At 39.0% G+C, this 17,595-nt stretch overlaps 1 protein-coding gene across 34 annotated transcripts in view; it reads left to right on the plus strand.

The window, feature by feature from the left end:
- The window catches only part of Klf12 (KLF transcription factor 12), a 401,439-nt gene that overhangs the window by 140,322 nt on the left and 243,522 nt on the right, over positions 1–17,595 (plus strand). For 6 of the 34 annotated variants that reach the window (XM_076930658.1, XM_076930650.1, XM_076930639.1 and 3 more), the window contains one exon: positions 5,876–6,014. The exons of 20 other annotated variants lie outside the window; for them this stretch is intronic. The gene's annotated coding sequence lies outside the window, so the exon portion shown is untranslated. Of the gene's footprint in view, positions 1–5,875; positions 6,015–6,667; positions 6,797–16,655; positions 16,719–17,595 lie in introns of those variants that run through there. 8 more of the 34 variants (XM_076930654.1, XM_076930641.1, XM_076930644.1 and 5 more) reach the window with 3 other exon arrangements.

The following is a 17,595-nucleotide window of genomic DNA, read 5'->3' on the forward strand; positions in this document are numbered from 1 at the left end:
TAAGCTTTCATATCTCCTGACTTCTTGCATGTTTAAATTTCTATTTATTTATGGGAGTATTTTACCTTGCTTCAAGATTCTTGGGTCCTGCTTGTAATTGTGGGGGCATTTTTTCCCTTTTATTTAAAATACTGAGTGTTACTCATAAAGTGGGGAGCCATTCTGATCCCCCCTTAGGGTAGGATATTGCTCCTGTGAATGCCTGCAGGATTTTTCCTCTGCCTTGAGTTTAGTAAATGAAGGGTATATGGCTCCCTGTAAATCACCCCTCATTAGTTTTTCTTGGAGTTCAGTCTGTTATTTCCATCTGTGCTTTGTGTTAGAGAAAAGTTCCTACTATTATCATTTCAAATATATTTTTCTATTCAGCTTTTGGATTTCTTCTCTTCAACATCTGAACTTTCCTGGCTTTGTTTAAGCCTCTTAAATGTTTCTCCATAAAAACGAGTGTATTTGTCTTTCTCTTTTGCATTCATCCTGAATTATGCACTAATTCCAACTAAACAATTCAGTTTTTAAGTAGTACTGACCTTCTCTGTCCTCCTTCTCATACTCATTCCCCTCGTCTCTTTCTCTCTCTCACACACAACATACACACACACAGACATATGCTCTTAAAAGTTTGACTTTTAACCATTTCTCTGTTATTCAATCATGTTTTCTCATTTTCTTTTTGTTTTGATTTTATTCACAACTACTAAATTGACATATTTGGTTAATACGTTATATTAACATTGCAATTTTTTTATTTTATACTATCTTTGAGTCCATGTTCACTGACAATCTGTTCTTTAATTTTTTTAAATTTAATTTATCAATATTATTATTGCATGAAGGTCACTGGATACCTTTTGAGAGTCACCTCTCCCCATCCACCGGTGTGTGACTTTTTTTTTTTTTTTGGAAAGGTCTTTCAAAGTGAAATCTCGAAGACCAATAAATACATTAAAAGAAATAATCAAAATGGCCCCTTACAGGATTCTTCAGTGAGACATTTCCAATGGCAGCAACATTTTCAAAGGTTGGAAGTTTTGTGTCCTGCCTTTAGTGTTAAAGAGCAAAGGTGTTTCATTTATTTTTCTAGGGATGGATTTCTAGTTGCTCCACTTGCAGGGCTTTCTGCACCTTCACCAGCTAAGTCCTGTCCTTGGCCCTATGGGTGTTTGCTGTTGATGTTTTAATCCTTCCATTAAATGAACCTTCGTACTTGGAAACAGCATCGGAGTAACTGTTCTTGTTTTCTTCTGTGGCTGCCTTCCTTCCATGCTCTTCTGTAGGATGCAGACATGGTTTAGCCTCATATCCTATCCTGGAGTGGGCAGCTCCTCTCTTTGCTTTGACAAAGGATTGCTTTATCTTCCTTTTCTTTTTTTTCATATTGTGGTTTAGACTTATTTTCTCTTGGTGCCTATAAACTGAGGTGGTTACTACCTGGTTACTACCTGATGATTGGCACTATTTTGGAGAGGTGCTGGCCAGGGCCCATGTGTTCTTTGGTCTGTCCCCATTTTTGGCCAAGGGCAGCTCTTCTAGATTTGAGCTCTCAGACACAAACTTTCAAGGACAGGAGACTGATCCTCACCATTCACCCGAACACCCTAAAGTTGCTCACTTTTGCTTGCTCCTATTTTGCTTCATCCTCTGGCTTGTCTTGTTACCACCATGAGTCCCATTGCCTAGATTTTTTTTTATATGAACCAAAATTCTCCTCACAGAGAAACCAAGTCTTTAAAATCACTCCGTGGCCCATAGTAACGTCTTTGGTATTATTTCCCATATTTCCTGGGAGCAAAATCGTTCAGAAAACAAAAGCAGCTTTCTCTTTTCCTCTTTGAACTGACTATTGCACAGTCAACCTAAAAACAAATAGCCATAAAGGGCCTCTGGCTTGAATTATCTCTCCTTGGGCCTTCTGACTTTGTGCATTTGAAATGATATTTATACCTGAGGTACAGAACTGCAAGAACCCCCTTGCCCAGTGCCTTGTGGAGCCTCAGGCATTTTCATGCTCCCTCCCTTCTCTCCTGGCGATGGGATGATCTTTGACGGAGATAAATCTGGCTCTCACTTGGGTAAATATACAGGTCTGTACTGTGCTCTTGGTGATTCATTAAGTCTTCAGAGGGCAGAAGGGCAGCAGGGGTGGGGTGGGGGGGGTCATGCTAGGGCAAGATTTCAGCCTGGAGTGTGTCACCTCCTATCGATTTACCAGTTATTTGTTTCATTATTGTTTGAAGTTGATCCACTGCAGCTGTGATTACTGTGAGCTCTTACGGGAACTCATGAGACAAGAACAAGAAATGGAAATTTCTAAATGTACAAGAAACTCAACTTCAGCCTTGGTTTGGGCATCATCTGCCACGATGTGGGCTTGTAATGTGAACTTTTTCTGCTGTTGATGTAATCCTCAACCCTTCTGAGATGACTTCCAAGGACATTTTTGTTTATAGTGTGTATTCAGATTGCCTGAGTCTGACTGTGGGTCCCACCTCTCTGTCATAAATTACTATTTAACCCCATCAATAATTTCATTGATTGAATTAATTATTAAAAAATGAATCATGAACCTGTTTTTAAAGACCTCACAGGAGTTTTTAAATGAAACATTTGTGGCAGGAGCATCATTTCCAGTGGGTACAAGTTTTGTGTCCTATCCTTCTCTTAAACCTGAAGAATCAAAACTTTTATAATTATAGAATAATCTTCAAGTTCTTATATAGTAATTATGTTAGCAAGGTGATGTGATTTTATGTTCACACATATTAACTTCTTTCCTTTCTCAAAGTGTTCCAGGATTTTATGGTTTTCTTTAGCCTTTATTGTAACCAGACAGTTTCTTTTTGGTTTTTTGTCCTGTAATTTGGTTCTTTTTGTCTGATTTAGCAAACATTTACAGTTGGTTTATTCCAATGACTTATTATACTCCTACACAGTCTGTGAGTGGGGAAAAAAAAAACAAGGAAACAAAATCACTTAAAAACAATCCCTTTCTATCTCCTTTCTTTGATTCATTTGTATGTTCAGCTAAAATTCTATTAGATCTTTTTATTCCTAGTTCATATTACCTCCTGAATGTAGCGTGTATTTTCATTGTTAACCACAGTAATACATAAACTGTATTGGTTGTGCAGAAACTGCCTGCTATTATGACTGCGTTTCCTCATTTAGAGCCTCAGGAGAAATATTCACCAGACAACTCTTAACCAGGAGCCCCAGAGGAATTAGACTTATGGTTTACAGATGAACAACTTTTCCTGTCTTGGAAAATACTGGCATGAAAGAGTAACTAATTCAGGGAGGGTGATCATACCTCACAGCAGTGAGAGGGTGACCAGTAGATTTCCCAGCATCTTGCAGAGCATCGCAGACCCACTACTGGTTGCTGGCTGCATCTGATGCTCCATCCTGGGCTTGACTGCTGATGAGGAGATTCATGTATTTGGATAGCATTATGACTCTTCTGTCAAATTATTACCTTCTTTAAAAGGTCCTTTGAATATGTTTGTGATTGATGACTTATTAAAAGCCTCTGACTCCTGGAGGATTTGATTTATGATCTCTTAGGCTTTCATTCCGTCTTTGCTCCAGTTTTTCAGATCTGCCTTTGGTACCCTATGATCCACAAATTTATGCTTTAAGAGAGTAGCTGTTCTTAAAAATCTAGCTTCCAAAGCCACCAACATTTTTTTTCTATTTTTTAAGAACTCCCTTCTTACATCAATATTGAATTTTTGGGGGTAACATATGCAATATTATTTAGAAGGCACCTCTCAGTCTCTCACTGTTTTTTGGCCCTTGGTTGGACCAATGAAAACTGGGTTCTTTGACAGCATCTGCACCGCGAAATGCTTTCCAAAGAAAACATTTGTTTGAACACACAAACGATTTCTTTGGGTACATCTCAGAGCCTAAACATTTGACTCAGCTGCCAGTATGTGCTCCCTTGGCTAATGTTTCTCCAGTATTTCTACATTTTCATAGGCTAGCAGCCAAGTTGTCCGACAGTTTGGTCCCTCATGGGGGTAGAAGTGGGCATGTGTACTAGCAGTTGATAGCTCTAGAATGTTCTGGTGTATTGCCAGTTAATATATGTTATAACTGGCAGAAGTTGGCCCAACCTGCTTGGGCCTCACCTATGTAGTTAGCAAGGAGTTTTTGCAATCTGTCCTTAATGGTTTGAGAAAGGCTGGAGGAAGCCGGTGAAGATCCCTTGTAACAATAAATTGTCCAAGGAAATCAGAACTTAGGCTGGTTATGAGATAGTCAGCATTACTACTATGTCATTATACAGAGATATACTATGATTGGGGCTGGAGAGATGGCTCGTTGACAAAGAGCACTTGCTGATTGTCTTCAGTTTGGTTCCCAGCCCAGAAGTCGGTCACCTCTGCACAGAGACAGATCAAAAACAAATTTGCAGAGTGCTTCTTATTGTAGAAAGCATTCTCCCACTTTTGCTCACTTGATTCGCTTCAAAAAATACTTGTGAAGCAAATGCTAGGTCCAAGTCACAGGTAAGGAATCAGTCAGACTAGATGGTGGATTGCCACTGTCACCAAAACCCTCCTTCTCTTAATCCACCTTCTTTCTTCTCCTTGTTCAGCACCCAAAATCAGCATAGTGTGTGGAAAATGGTCTATCCCAGTGTCATACAAAATGACACCAAATCTATAGCAAATGAACTACTGAAGAACTCTGGCATGCTGCTAGCAGCAGGGGGTCAATGAGCAGCACACATCCAGTGATGCCAACTTAACATGGTAGGATTTGTAAAGTCCCCATTAAAGGAGATCTGAACGTGCATAAAGGCCCTAAATGGTAAGAATCCAAAGTAGAAGAGTGTAGGCACATGTTTGTAGATAAGTAACACACGGGCGTGAATGGTGCATTTTTTTCATGCCTTTACATAGAGTGCATTCAAAGGAAGAGATGATGACAGCCCAGTGAAGAAGATAGAGGAAACGACATATTGTTAAATGAGGTCATGGAGATGCCAGTCACTGTGCTGAGGATGGAAGATACAAATGTAAATAACATGTGAGGCTCGATCTTAAAGACTGTTGGATCCTATGAAGAGCCTAAACACAGACAAAGAAGTGGCTGCCGCCTCCCCCTTCTCCCCTATTTTGCTGTCCTTCCTCCTCCTCCTTCTTGTAATTATTATTTCTACTAGCATTCAAAAGAAAAAATTCAGGACGTGCAAGCAATAGATCTCAGTAGCTATCCAGAAGAGAAAGAAGGAAGCCATGCCAGTTGGAGGTCAGTCACACGATGGAAGAGCAGCCTTATAATATAAAGAGGGTTTGAAAGAAGCAGGAAAAAATACTGTACCATGTCACTATCAGAGAAAACATTCAGATTCTGGCCAGCATCAGAAAGGAAAAGACAAAAGACAGAACAAAAAAGAAAAGAGAAATTCAGACTCATAAAAGCAGTCAGTCCCAACATAACCTCTTGTTTCTTCTTCTGGGATTGTGCTAGGAGCAGGAATTCTGAGAAGGAAAGATACATTATCTCATTAAAGAGCAAATTATGCCTCCTGTCTTTTTTACTTGGCATAAAGAGAACCTGCCATTTTGAGGGTATGGTTCCTTAGCCAGGTGATCACCTAGCCCACTGAATTAGCTGGTAAACAGGAGACTACATTTGGGGGACTAGGAAGCAATAGCTATTCTTTAATAAAACACTCCCCTTTTTGAAGGGGTCACCCTAAAACCATTTAAGAAACATAGCAGGAACCAGAACCCCAAAACATGCCTGTCCTTTCTGTCCTCCAGGTAAGACAGGGCAAAGGAGTCTTCATCATGTTAGCCAGAGTATGAGTTGAGTTCTCTATCCCTAAAGTTCTTTTTGCATTTCTATCTTCTATCCTCAGGAAGTGACTTCTTTTGCATGGCAAAATCTTTACAGAACTGGGTTTGAATGATGACTTCGAGGATGAGTAAAAGTCCTGCTTTGAAATAGAGAAGAAAGAAAAATCCTCCGAGACAAAATACTCATGACCATGCCCTGAGGTACAGATGAGGTAGACATAGAAGTGCTGACCTGGTACTGGGTACAGTGAAGTTACTGGGTTACTGGAGGCCTGTTTGCTGCCAGTTCCCTTGGCTATAGGAGAGGCCGAAGAAAATTATATGTAAAACTATATCCACTGTTTCTTATGTGTTTTTTTCTCCTGTAGCTTCATATATCCAACTCATTCCAACCAGTATAAATTTAGGTTACTCATGGTAGTTGACTCAAATCTTTTTTTTTTTTTTTAGTCTGTCATAAGGTGGTTTTGCATTCTGAGCCTTCACCGGTGTGGATCCTTATTTCCTGGATACCCTATCTATCTCTTATACACATTAGTAGTCCTGGCCCAGGGGCAGCATTGTAGTTGCTTCCTATCAATGTCTTCCCAAACAACACAGCAGAAACCATTGAGAATTAGTGCCATAAATTTTAGAGACTGTGGTGTATGTAGGGAGAGAAATCTGAGATAGGAAGAATCACATGGATGTTCTTGAATACTTTTCATTTTATTGTTTTTCTTTTTTGTTTTTTTTTTTTTTAATTTCCCTTTTGTCTTTTGTCTTTCTTCACATGTTTTAATGTATGAGTATTCAGAGCAGAGGTGAAGATGGGAAGCGGGCACCCAGAGCTCATGTGATGGGAGGAACCTAGAGTATGTGGAAGAAGACACAGTCATTGCAATAGGGCAATTGCCTGAGCATAAGAATCTAGAGCAGTGGTCCTCAACCTGTGGGTCGCACAGCCCCTTTGAGGATTGTGTAGCAGATATCCTACATATCAGGTACCTAAGATCCCAGTTAATAACAGAAGCAACATTAGAGTTACAAAGTAGCAATGGAATAATTTTATGGTTTGAGGTCACCACTACATGAGGAACTATATAAAAGGGCCACCGCATTACTAAGGTTGAGAGCCACAGCTCTAGAGGAAAGAGATGCAGATTGGCAGTGGAGGAGAGTATTTCCCATTCTTTTTTTTAATGTATGTTTGTGCATGTGCACATGTTCATGTGTTTGTAGGTGTACACTTGTATTCAGATGGCTATGTATGTATGTGTGTAGAATCTCCTCCCTCCCTCCCTCCCTCCCTCCCTCCCTCCCTCCCTCCCTCCCTCCCTCCCTCCCTCCCTCCCTTCCTTCCTTCCTTCCTTCCTTCCTTCCTTCCTTCCTTGTTTTTGAGACAGAATCTTTCTGTGTAGTCCTGGCTGGCCTCAAACTTATTTTATAGAACAGGCTGGCTTTGAACATACAGAAATCCACCTGCCTCTGACATCTGAGTGCTGAGATTAAAGGCATGTGCCACCACACTTAGCTTGTAGAACATCTTTTAATAAATTCTATCATCTAGACATATATCCATTGAAGTGAAGCAAGGCCTCTCATTACAGTCTTCACTTTGCCATCTTTTTGCTCAGTTTGAATATATTCTTCAGGGACCTAATGCAAAACACTTAGGTAAGATCTTAGGTATGGGAATATTGACTGACATATTGCTAGTAGCATCTTTGGTGTCCAGGAACTATATTACTATTTATGACCCACAGTAAAACAACAACCAAACAAATAAATAAAGAATGACCCAAGTATGGCCCCAATAAAAGGCACAAATATGTCTGTGGCATGGCTTTGTCACTTAACAAGAGAATATGCTGCATGTTTCTTTATATATTACTTTCAATGCAAATGAGGCAGCTTGCTCTCCTGGTTTCTATGTTACACAACAGATGAGAAGCAACATGAAGGAAAAGGCCCCTGAAGTCACCCAGTTGAAATCCTTCATTTTAGATCCAAGGATGTTAAATGACATATCCAAGTTCATTCAGCTAGGACTGATTACCTAAGCCCGCATGCATCATTGTCTGACATCTCTCCTACCTTAGGGCAGAACAACGTCTTTACAAAGAACAGGAGCAGATTGAGAAGCCACAGGGTGACATGCTCTAATATGCTCATGCCTACACAAAGTCCAATCATTTCAGGTCATTTAGTATAGACACATTTCAGTTGGTCCTGCACTTATCTCTATATGCAGCCTTGTCTGGTTACTTGTTTTCCTAATTAGTAGTCTGAATCATCAAAAAAAAAAAAAAAAAAGTCAACATATGTCCTTGCTTCTTAGATAAAATAGAGCAGAGATATTTTCATTCAAATTATTCTTATTCCACTTTTAAATTTACAATGAAAAGCACAAACCCCTCACCCACTCAGGAAAGCCAACTATAAAATAATCTAAGAGTACTTTTTAAGTGTGACCTTCTGATGAAGGGAAAGACTTTTGTGGCAAGATTACTGGTTCATCAAAATGACAAGATGTAGATGTTTGGTATGGAGAATACTAGACTTTAAATATTGCCCTTCTGTGTCATGTGCCTTGCTTTTGGAGCTCATGGTCGTGGTTTTTCCATATTAGAAAGCTGGCTGTCAAAAAGAGAAGCCTTGGTTATTTAAACTCTGTTTTGGTACAGGGTGGAGAAAGTGCTTGGTAAAGTGTTTGCTATGCAAACATGGCCTTAGTTGACCCTGGCATCTAGGCAAATAGTGGAGCAGAGTGGAGTGCATTTTTAATTCTGCTATGGAAAGAAGTGGGGAGGACCCATTGGGCTTGTTGGCCAGCCAGTTTAGGTGTGAGAGACCTGTCTTAAAAAGCTAAGAAGGAGAGCAGTTGAGGAAGACTTTCAGTGTCTACTTCTGCCTAAACACACACACACACACACACACACACACACACACACACACACACACACACACTCCAAAAACAAAACAGAAAGAACATGGTCTCTAAAGTCCCTATTGCACACATCCCTCCATCCCTCCCCAGACCCTTCAGGTTTAAATACCACCATGCATTATTTTTACATTTTGGCCATAATCTGCAGCCGTAGCTGAGTCCTCTTGGCATTTCTGTGGCTCTCTTCACTTCAGCTTGGTTGTTCAGTTTGGGTAAGCAAAGAAGGTATTGTAACTTAACCACTCTTGGATCATCTGATCTGCTCTCACACAAGTTCTTCATCTTCTCTTACTTCAGTTAAGGCTAGGAACTTTTTCCCCAATCAAAAGTTCATTTAATTATGTTCTTGCACAATATTATATATGTGTTCATAGGGGATATAGAAAAACAAGTTTTAGAGATTTTTTAATAGCAAAGGAATTTGACATCTTCATTTGTCTTTAAACATATTCCAGCAATAATTTTGGTCACTATGTCAATGTTCATTGTAAAACTTACAAGTAAACATACATAAGGTTTTAATAGGTGCCACCATTTTTTTTTTTTTTTTTTTTGGTCTTATGATGCGTTAAGTGGCTGAAATTAAATATAACTTTTCTCTTTTTCTCCATTCATGTGCGTGTATGCTTATGTGAGAGTTGGTACCTGTATGTTGGTACATATAAACATGCAGATACATGTGTATTTATGTGCATGTGGGTTTAGAGGCTTAAGGTTGATTTCCTCAGTTGCTTTCAACTTTACTTACTGTGCTGGGGTCTTTAGATAAACCTGGCATTAAGATTTGGCTAGTCAGGCTAGCCAGATTGCTATGGGCATCCCTTGTTTTTATTTCTCCAGTGTTAGGACTGAAGGTGTTCCACCATACCAACTTGATTTTTATGTGAATTCCGGGCATCCGAACTCATGTCTTCATACATGCACAGTAAGCACATAGTCCAGAGAGCTCTTTTCAGCGCCTGTAAGTTTCTTTTATATGAAAAGGTCAGTTAGATAATGTTGGAGTCACTGCATTGCTCAATATTAACTAATACTCAGTGGTATTTGTGATTAATGCTCAAGCAAGTTGCTGGGCTCATATATTCAAGGTCATTGGCTCGTGGGGCTGTGTGGGAGATGAGCGGGTTACTTTCCCTTGTGTATGGTAAAGGAATGCTGAGGATCAGGGCAGTCTAAGGTACTGACTACTTTATGTGTCGTTGAGTGAAAATTGTATTTTGGCTTAGTCTTTTTGCACGTGAGCTGCAGGAGGCCATGGAGGTCAAGACTGCATTCAAGCTGTGCTCAAAGGAGAGGTCGCTCCCCTTTCTTACAATCTCTCAGGCCAACGGATTCTGGGACCTCTGTGGACTGTGCATTTCAGAGCCTCGCCATGGAAAGCGTGCCTCTCAATCCCATTTCTAATCCTTCTTTCAGATAGTTTCTTTGAAAAAAAATTACCTTTTCTTCACTTGTATCTTTTTGTTGAAGTGATAAATGTTCATTATAGACTTGTTACAGATATATGAGGCAAGGAAAACAGCTACTATCATTATGTCTGCACGCAGGATGGTGGATAACTACCTATTGTCTGTCTGGATTTATATTTTTATATTTAAGAATATATAGTATATAACAGATTTTTTTATATACTGTATGTGGTATTTTGGAAAGTGATGTGTGCTTGTCTAAACTAGGCCTTGTATGCTAGTGCACACATTTCTATGTCGTCTGAAGTGAGCATTTATGACACTTTTAACTATATGGGCTCACGGTAATTTATTTAATCATTGTTATGCTTGAGAATATTTAGCTTGCTTCCAATATTTACTAATTATGAACAGTGGGGATATAAATATGATTCTGTGCATCCTTATCATCCAGGATCAGTTCCAAGAGATGAACTCTCTAGGACAAAAGGCGTATATTTCTTTCATGGTTTTTGATAGATAATGCCAAATTGTCGGCAGACAACAGCTCCACTCAGTAGGGCAGAAGAGTGGCCTGCTCTAATTACACTGTGGCCACAGCATGGTTCAGAGAGGTAGCTCACTGGTGTGAGATTATCATTTTCTAGCTTAAAAACCTACTGGAACATGGGGTTGCTAACCTCACCTGATGCCTCATTCACCCCAGGCCTTTCATGAGAGTTGAAAATTTTAAAGATGTTTACCTTTGAAAGAATAGAAATAGATCTAGAGCAGTATGCAGTCACATCATCTCCTGCCTCAGGAGTAGTCAGCCTTCTCCACACTGTTCTTTCAAAGGCTGTCTGCAGTCTGAAGGGTCCTGAGGGCCATGGACATGAAGTACAAAGTCCCTGGATAGGGGATGGTTTCCAGCACTTGTTTGACCTAGGCTTGTAAGGAAGATACCAGAGGATAGGATTCCAGAATATTTTAGAGAGATGAGATTAATTGGATTTCTATGGAACAATGAAGAAATATGCCACCCAAATGAAGGAATACCTTTAAAATAAAATATCTTAACTGAAACATGATTTTTCCCCAGAGGTCATTGATCTTAACATAAGTATTTGACAAGCTTAGTTGTCTTAGGAAAATGTACTTTTACTGGTGGTAGTATTTATCTATTAAAATACACAATATTTAAAATGTGGTATCTTGATTCAAAGCACTGTGTGTGTGTGTGTGTGTGTGTGTGTGTGTGGTGTGTGTGTGTGTGTGGTGTGTGTGTGTGTGTGTGTGTGTGTGTGGTGTGTGTGTGTGTGTGTGTGTGTGTGTGTGTGTGGTGTGTGTGTGTGTGTGTGTGTGTGTGTGGTGTGTGTGTGTGTGTGTTTGCAGTTTGAGAGTATAGTGTATCACAAAAGGGACATTCTGGTGGCAAAACCTTAAGGTAGGTGGTCATATCATATCTCGATCCAGGAAGCAGAGAGAGATGAGCATCTGTGCTAGCTACCTTTGTCGATCTAATCCTAAGAAATGTGTTGCCCACATCCTGAATGGGGCTTCTTTGTTCCGTTAGCCTAATCAAGATAACCTCTCATAGGCATGGCCAGTGGCTTCACTAGTCTACATAACCACACACAGATGTTCACAGAGGCTTGTTTCCTATGTGATGGTGATTTTAGATCCAAACAATCTTACACTTACAGTATTACACAGACAATTAGAATAAATTGCTTGGGGAAATATAAACAGAATGTTTCATAAAGTGACTGAGGATAGAAATTTGTTAACACTTCTGCTTGTTGAAAACTTATTTTCTGTTTATTAAGGGCTATCCCACTGAATACTTAAGATGAAAAAAAAAAGTTATAGATTGACACTCTCATGGCTCTGCAAGTACTAACTATCCACTGTTTCTCTTTTCTTCGCCTTTATTTTCTTTCCTGTTCCCTTCTTTTCATTTGCCTTTCCTTTCCTTTCTTTTTCTTTTTTTCCATTTGGAAGTAAATGGAGCTAAGCTTGATGATACACCATGTGTCAGGCTGACAGATGTAAGTTCAAAGCTAGTTTGGGTACGTGTTTAGATGCCCCAGCATCACCAAGCAAGGAATTCTTTTCCTCATCATTTTTTTAGCTTAAAAAATAATTGATAACCAGAGCTAAGGATGACAGTTAGCACACGTTGTTCTAGAGACAGAGGAAATAGATGGCAGAGACAGGAAAAATCGGAGCAAGCTCCAGGGTCACCTTGCCTGTCACATGCAGCAGCAAAAAAGGAGAATCTGTCTCAACCAAAATGGAAGCCAAGACAAAGACCTGCGGTCTTCCTCTGGCCTCCACATATACCCATGGCACACATGTAGCCCTTGTGAACATGAACACACACACATACCCATACCATGCAGACACAGAAAGTTACACAAGTACTCAAATTACTAACCAACCCTTCATATTGGTTTTAGCAGAGGGTTTAAACTTAGTGTGGATTAAAAATTTCATTTGGTTTTCTGGTATAGATAAATATAAAACATAAAACATTTATGTGATGTAAAATAGTGTAAGAGAGGTTAACTTGGAGCTCTGTGACAGTACCTACAACTTTGGATTAATTTTATAGACTTGGCAGTAGGACTTAGTTTTAGGATATTGTACTCTCACATTTTATTTCTGTTTGAGTGCAGTGTGAATTGTAATACTGAGATTTTTGTCTAGTTTTTAAATTGTGCTTTTCTGGATCACTATATAGAATATATTCTTTTAAATTCTCTTAAATGGAATTTCAAGAGAAGGCGTTTTTAGATTAATAAGTCTTGTTTTTAGATTCTGAGATTTCCAGCAAACCAGCAAACAGTTGAAATATTCTATACACCTATTTGTCCCTCCTGGCTGTAATCCTTCTCAGTGATGTATGTGCCTGTGGATGGCATTTCTAAGAACTGATGACCTGGATTGGCATATCAGTATGCCGAGTCTGTAGTTTGTGTCAGATGTCCTTCTTCATGTACATTCCAAGGGATTTATGAGTTTTGACACATAACTGCCTACAAGTCCTGTGTCCTGCTTGCCATCCTCTCCTTACTTGTTAACTCCTGGTGACAGCAATGGTCTTACTATGGTTTTGCTTCTTGCGACAAGCTATACAGTCAATAGCCTTCAGTGTGCAGTCTTTTCAGAGCACCCCCTTTCACTCCATAATTCCATCATTCAGTGTGGTGGGCGGTTCCTTCGTGTCCTTTGAGGACTTGATATATTCAAAGCATTTTTATTTATTTATTGATTTGTGTATGTATTTTATGGTGTGATGTGATATTTGTGTATTGTATGTTTGCACAATGTGTGTATATGTGCTCACGCTCCCATGCACATGCCACCATCTGAAGACAACTTATTGTAGATGGTTCTCTCCTTCCACCATGTGTTCTTGGGTGATGGAACTCAAATTGTTATCCTTGGAGACAAATGCCATTACCCACTGGGCCATGTCACCACTCCACTTGTAATGTAGAATGCTATTCTTTAGGCTACAAGTAAGGCTACAGTCTTGGTTGCTTTCTAGTTATGATTTTAGCAGTTATGGACAACATAAGGAAATGTTGTACAGGCAACTACTAAGAGTGTGACAGTATAATCTGGTGACCGTATTCTTTAGTTTTGTTTTTTTTTTAAATGAAGCAGCAAACCTGCCTTCCAAAGCGCCAAAGCGCATTCATTCCCACCTCTAACAAATCACCATGCCTTAGCTACTTGTTTACATGCTGTGGTGTTTGTCAGCATGTTGACTTTAGATGTTGACCAGTCTCATAATTGTATCTTCCATTTTCACTTCTCTAACAAAGTAAGGTGGTAAGCATTTTCCCCCATGCCCACTTGCCATATGTGTCATCTTGAATAAGGTGTCCTGATTTTTTTGTCCTTAAATATTAGTAACAAACATTCCTCTTACTAATCCTGAACACTTAACGTATAAAATGCCAATTTTAGTATACATATTGGGGAATCCCTTATGTCGTAGTCTCTGTGGATCCTTTAACTTTGTAATGTCTGCAAATTGTTCAATGGCCTTCCTGCCTGGGTAGGAGAAGGAGAGGACCATGGTTCCCAAAGATGTCTCTGCTCTGTGTCCCCCATTCTTCTATGTCAAGTGTAGACCTTGCCTTATACCCTTGCTGTTCTGGTAAATCTAAGACAAGAGTTGACTTTCAAGTTGAATTCCTCTACGTTTTGTTAGGAACTATGGTGACCTCCAAGGTTCATACATGCTGGTCAGGAAATGGAAAGTCTCAGAGGAGTTTTTTAGTTCTTCCAAAACTGACCTTTCGTGAGAACCCAGTTTTTTCCTTCAGTAATTCTTCATGAATTTTCTTACTTAAGAGTCTTTGATATTGGTTCATAATCTGAGAATGTGGCTTAGTGTTCAGAAGTGCAGGGTAAACAAAGTGCTACATTAAAGCAAAGCCTCTAAATGTATTCATCATCAGAAAATGACATTTAAAAGCAATCTGACAGGTGTCAATCACATACAAAGATACAATGTATCAATATATATTTCCCCAGATAAAAATGGCAAAGATTGATTTTTCCATAATAACAAAATGTTTTCAATGCCACCCTTGGCTACTCTGCAGTAGAGAGACATGTATTAAGTCCTTGTTTTCTTTTCTGTTAGATTGATGAATATTTAATATAAGTTTCTACTGTGTCTTCTAGAACAGGGGATGCTTATGCCATGCCTAAAATAGACATCATTACACCTCTCTTTACATCACCATAGCTGAAAACATCTATTGAGAACCTACTTGAAGCAGTCTAGCAGATTTCATTGTATAAGTTGTAAGTCTAGTATAAACATGGACTGCATGCTCCCTGGAGCATTCCCTGTAGGGCTTTTAGGCTTGTCTTCCTTAAATATTTTAGTAACATGGGTCCTTGTCAGGGAGAGTTTGTGGCATTGCTTATTCTCCTGGCTAAGGAATGGAAGTGACTCTTCTACACGTTCTACGTGTCAGGCGGGATGGGAAAAATGGGTTTCTATCTTTATCATTTGTTTTTACTTAAAAAAAAAAAAAACAGCCTAATCAACTCTTTTTATACCTCAAATTTTAAACGATCACACATTTCTGTTAATTACATAGAAACTAATTTTTATAAACAACAACAAAAATAAAGTGAGAAAGTATTTTGAGTCCACATTCTGTCTGCTCCACTTTGGGGCATCTTAGTTAGCAGGTCCTCTCTGTTTCTTCCCTCCTCCTCTAACACTGGAGTGTTGTTCCAGAGATTATAGGACCATGGTAAAATCTTGTAGAAAATGAAGACTTTCCACTACTTTTGTGTGTGTGCGTGCGTGTGTGTGTGTGTGTGTGTGTGTGTGTGTGATTGGATGCTTTTCTGCAATAAAACCCCATCTTCTGCCATTTTAATTAGTTAAGATTTACATGCAGCAGAACAATTATCTGACCCAGAGTTCTTGACTATATGGCTGGGGAAAGAAATGGTATCAGGATCTGCCTGTCACATACAGATCAAGGCTTGATCACAGCAGTGCAGATGGAATCACTGTCATGCGCCAACATGGCTGATTCCATGTGGGTTAGCAAGAGAAAGAACGAAAGCTTGTTGTCTGGAGATGCTTGATGCTGTCACTGTAAAGGAAAGTTCATGGAGCAGAGCAAAATTTAAATTGTTTAATTTTTATTTTTTAATTGAAAAATCTGAATTGGATATGAAGTTCAGGGCCAGTGAATGCCATGTGAGATCACTAATGGAGCTACACCCATGGGATGTCAAATTAAAGACAGAAGGAGAAATTATAGCTGAAGACACCAAGTTCAGTGCTGGAGTGTCATTGGTAGCTGAGATGGACTTTCTGTTTTCCATTGGATAACTCTTATTTTGGGGTGATTGACAGCTGTACTGAGGACATTGGTATCTCTGGCCCTGTAGGATCAGTGACATCCTTCCAAACTTTTATGACACTCTGAATTTTTGTTTCCTTCTCCCCTCTTCACCTCCAAATTCTCAAAACCATTGTATGTTTCTAGAATAAAGGTCATGGTGAGGATTACTTGGACCCCACTAGAGTTGTTGGATACAGCAGCTTTGCCCCAAAGACACAGGATAAAAATGGATCTATGCAATTAAAAGTTTTTAACATATAATATGAGTCATGTTTAAGTTTCCTAGTAGAAAGAAAAGTTAAATAATACTGTACTTATTAATAATATATCCAGAATAATTCATCATTTAACTAATTTAAATTAGTTAAATTTACTAATTTGTAATTCTTTCTTATATGTAATATTCCAATCCCAGTGCGCATTTTGCATATTGAACATGTTTGTTTTGTCAGGTTCTATTTCCAATGATCAATAGTGTGTTCTATTTACAAGTCACCGTTAGCCGTATCATTTCCAAGCTTGTGATTCAGAGAGACTATACAGAATATGTGCAAGGGATTCATGGGCTTTTGCTAGCAGACAAGGGTTTCTAACTAAAACATTAAAATATAAATATGTTTATCTTAAGGTAGAAGCTGGCCTTGGTTTTGAAGAAACACAAAGTGTAAAAGTGTTCCAGAGCAAATCTGAGGTAGGGGCCAGAATGAGTTCTACTTTGGCTGGATCTGTGTTGGGAGTGTAATCGCCTTATTGAATTGGGTAATTTAATTTCAAAGTTTGATTTTTAAAAAATATTTTTAATTCAAATTTAAATATTCAAATACAGTGCATAATTGCATAAATGCACTGAATTCTATGTCTTTGGGCAAAAACTATTCTACCAAACAATTCTAGTAGATTCCATCTTATCCTCATTTATTTAATTTAAATTAAATTACCTAATAGTTAAATTATTTTAAATGGAATTATTGCCTTTGGAGTATTTTTATTTGTTTTGCTTTGATCTGAGGCTGACTTAGATTTCTCATTGGCCAGGTCTAAGACCAGGACCTCCTAGTTGCCATACTAATCCTCAATCCTTACGGGACCCTTTCATTTCCCATGGCTTAGACTAGTGTGCACATTGACAGCCCCATTCTAGAATCTTTGAACTTGCTTCATGGGAAAACTTGGATATCCATAAAGGGTAGAGGAAAAGGTTCTAAATTAATAGCAGATGTATTTTGAAGTTGGCTACAAATATTCTTTATATGGAGTATTATTGTCTTTTAACATTGAGGTACCATTCATACTTTTTATTGAGAGATATAAGTTAGTATAAAATTAAGATTTGGGATGAAGAAGTGGTTCAACAGTTAAGAGTACTTCCCATCCTTCAGAGTACTGAGTTCAGTTCCCAGACCCATGACTGCAGGCACCCAACAGCCTATAACTCTAATTCCATGGGGTCTCATGACTTCTTATGGACTCTGGGAACCCAAAACATGTATAAAGTGAGGAGGAGAGGGAGAGCGAGACAGAAAGACAGACAGACAGAGACAGAGGCAGAGAGAGAGGGAGAGGTAGGG

This window comes from Arvicanthis niloticus, chromosome 3, assembly GCF_011762505.2.
Source record: "Arvicanthis niloticus isolate mArvNil1 chromosome 3, mArvNil1.pat.X, whole genome shotgun sequence".
Taxonomy (NCBI): Eukaryota; Metazoa; Chordata; class Mammalia; order Rodentia; family Muridae; genus Arvicanthis; species Arvicanthis niloticus.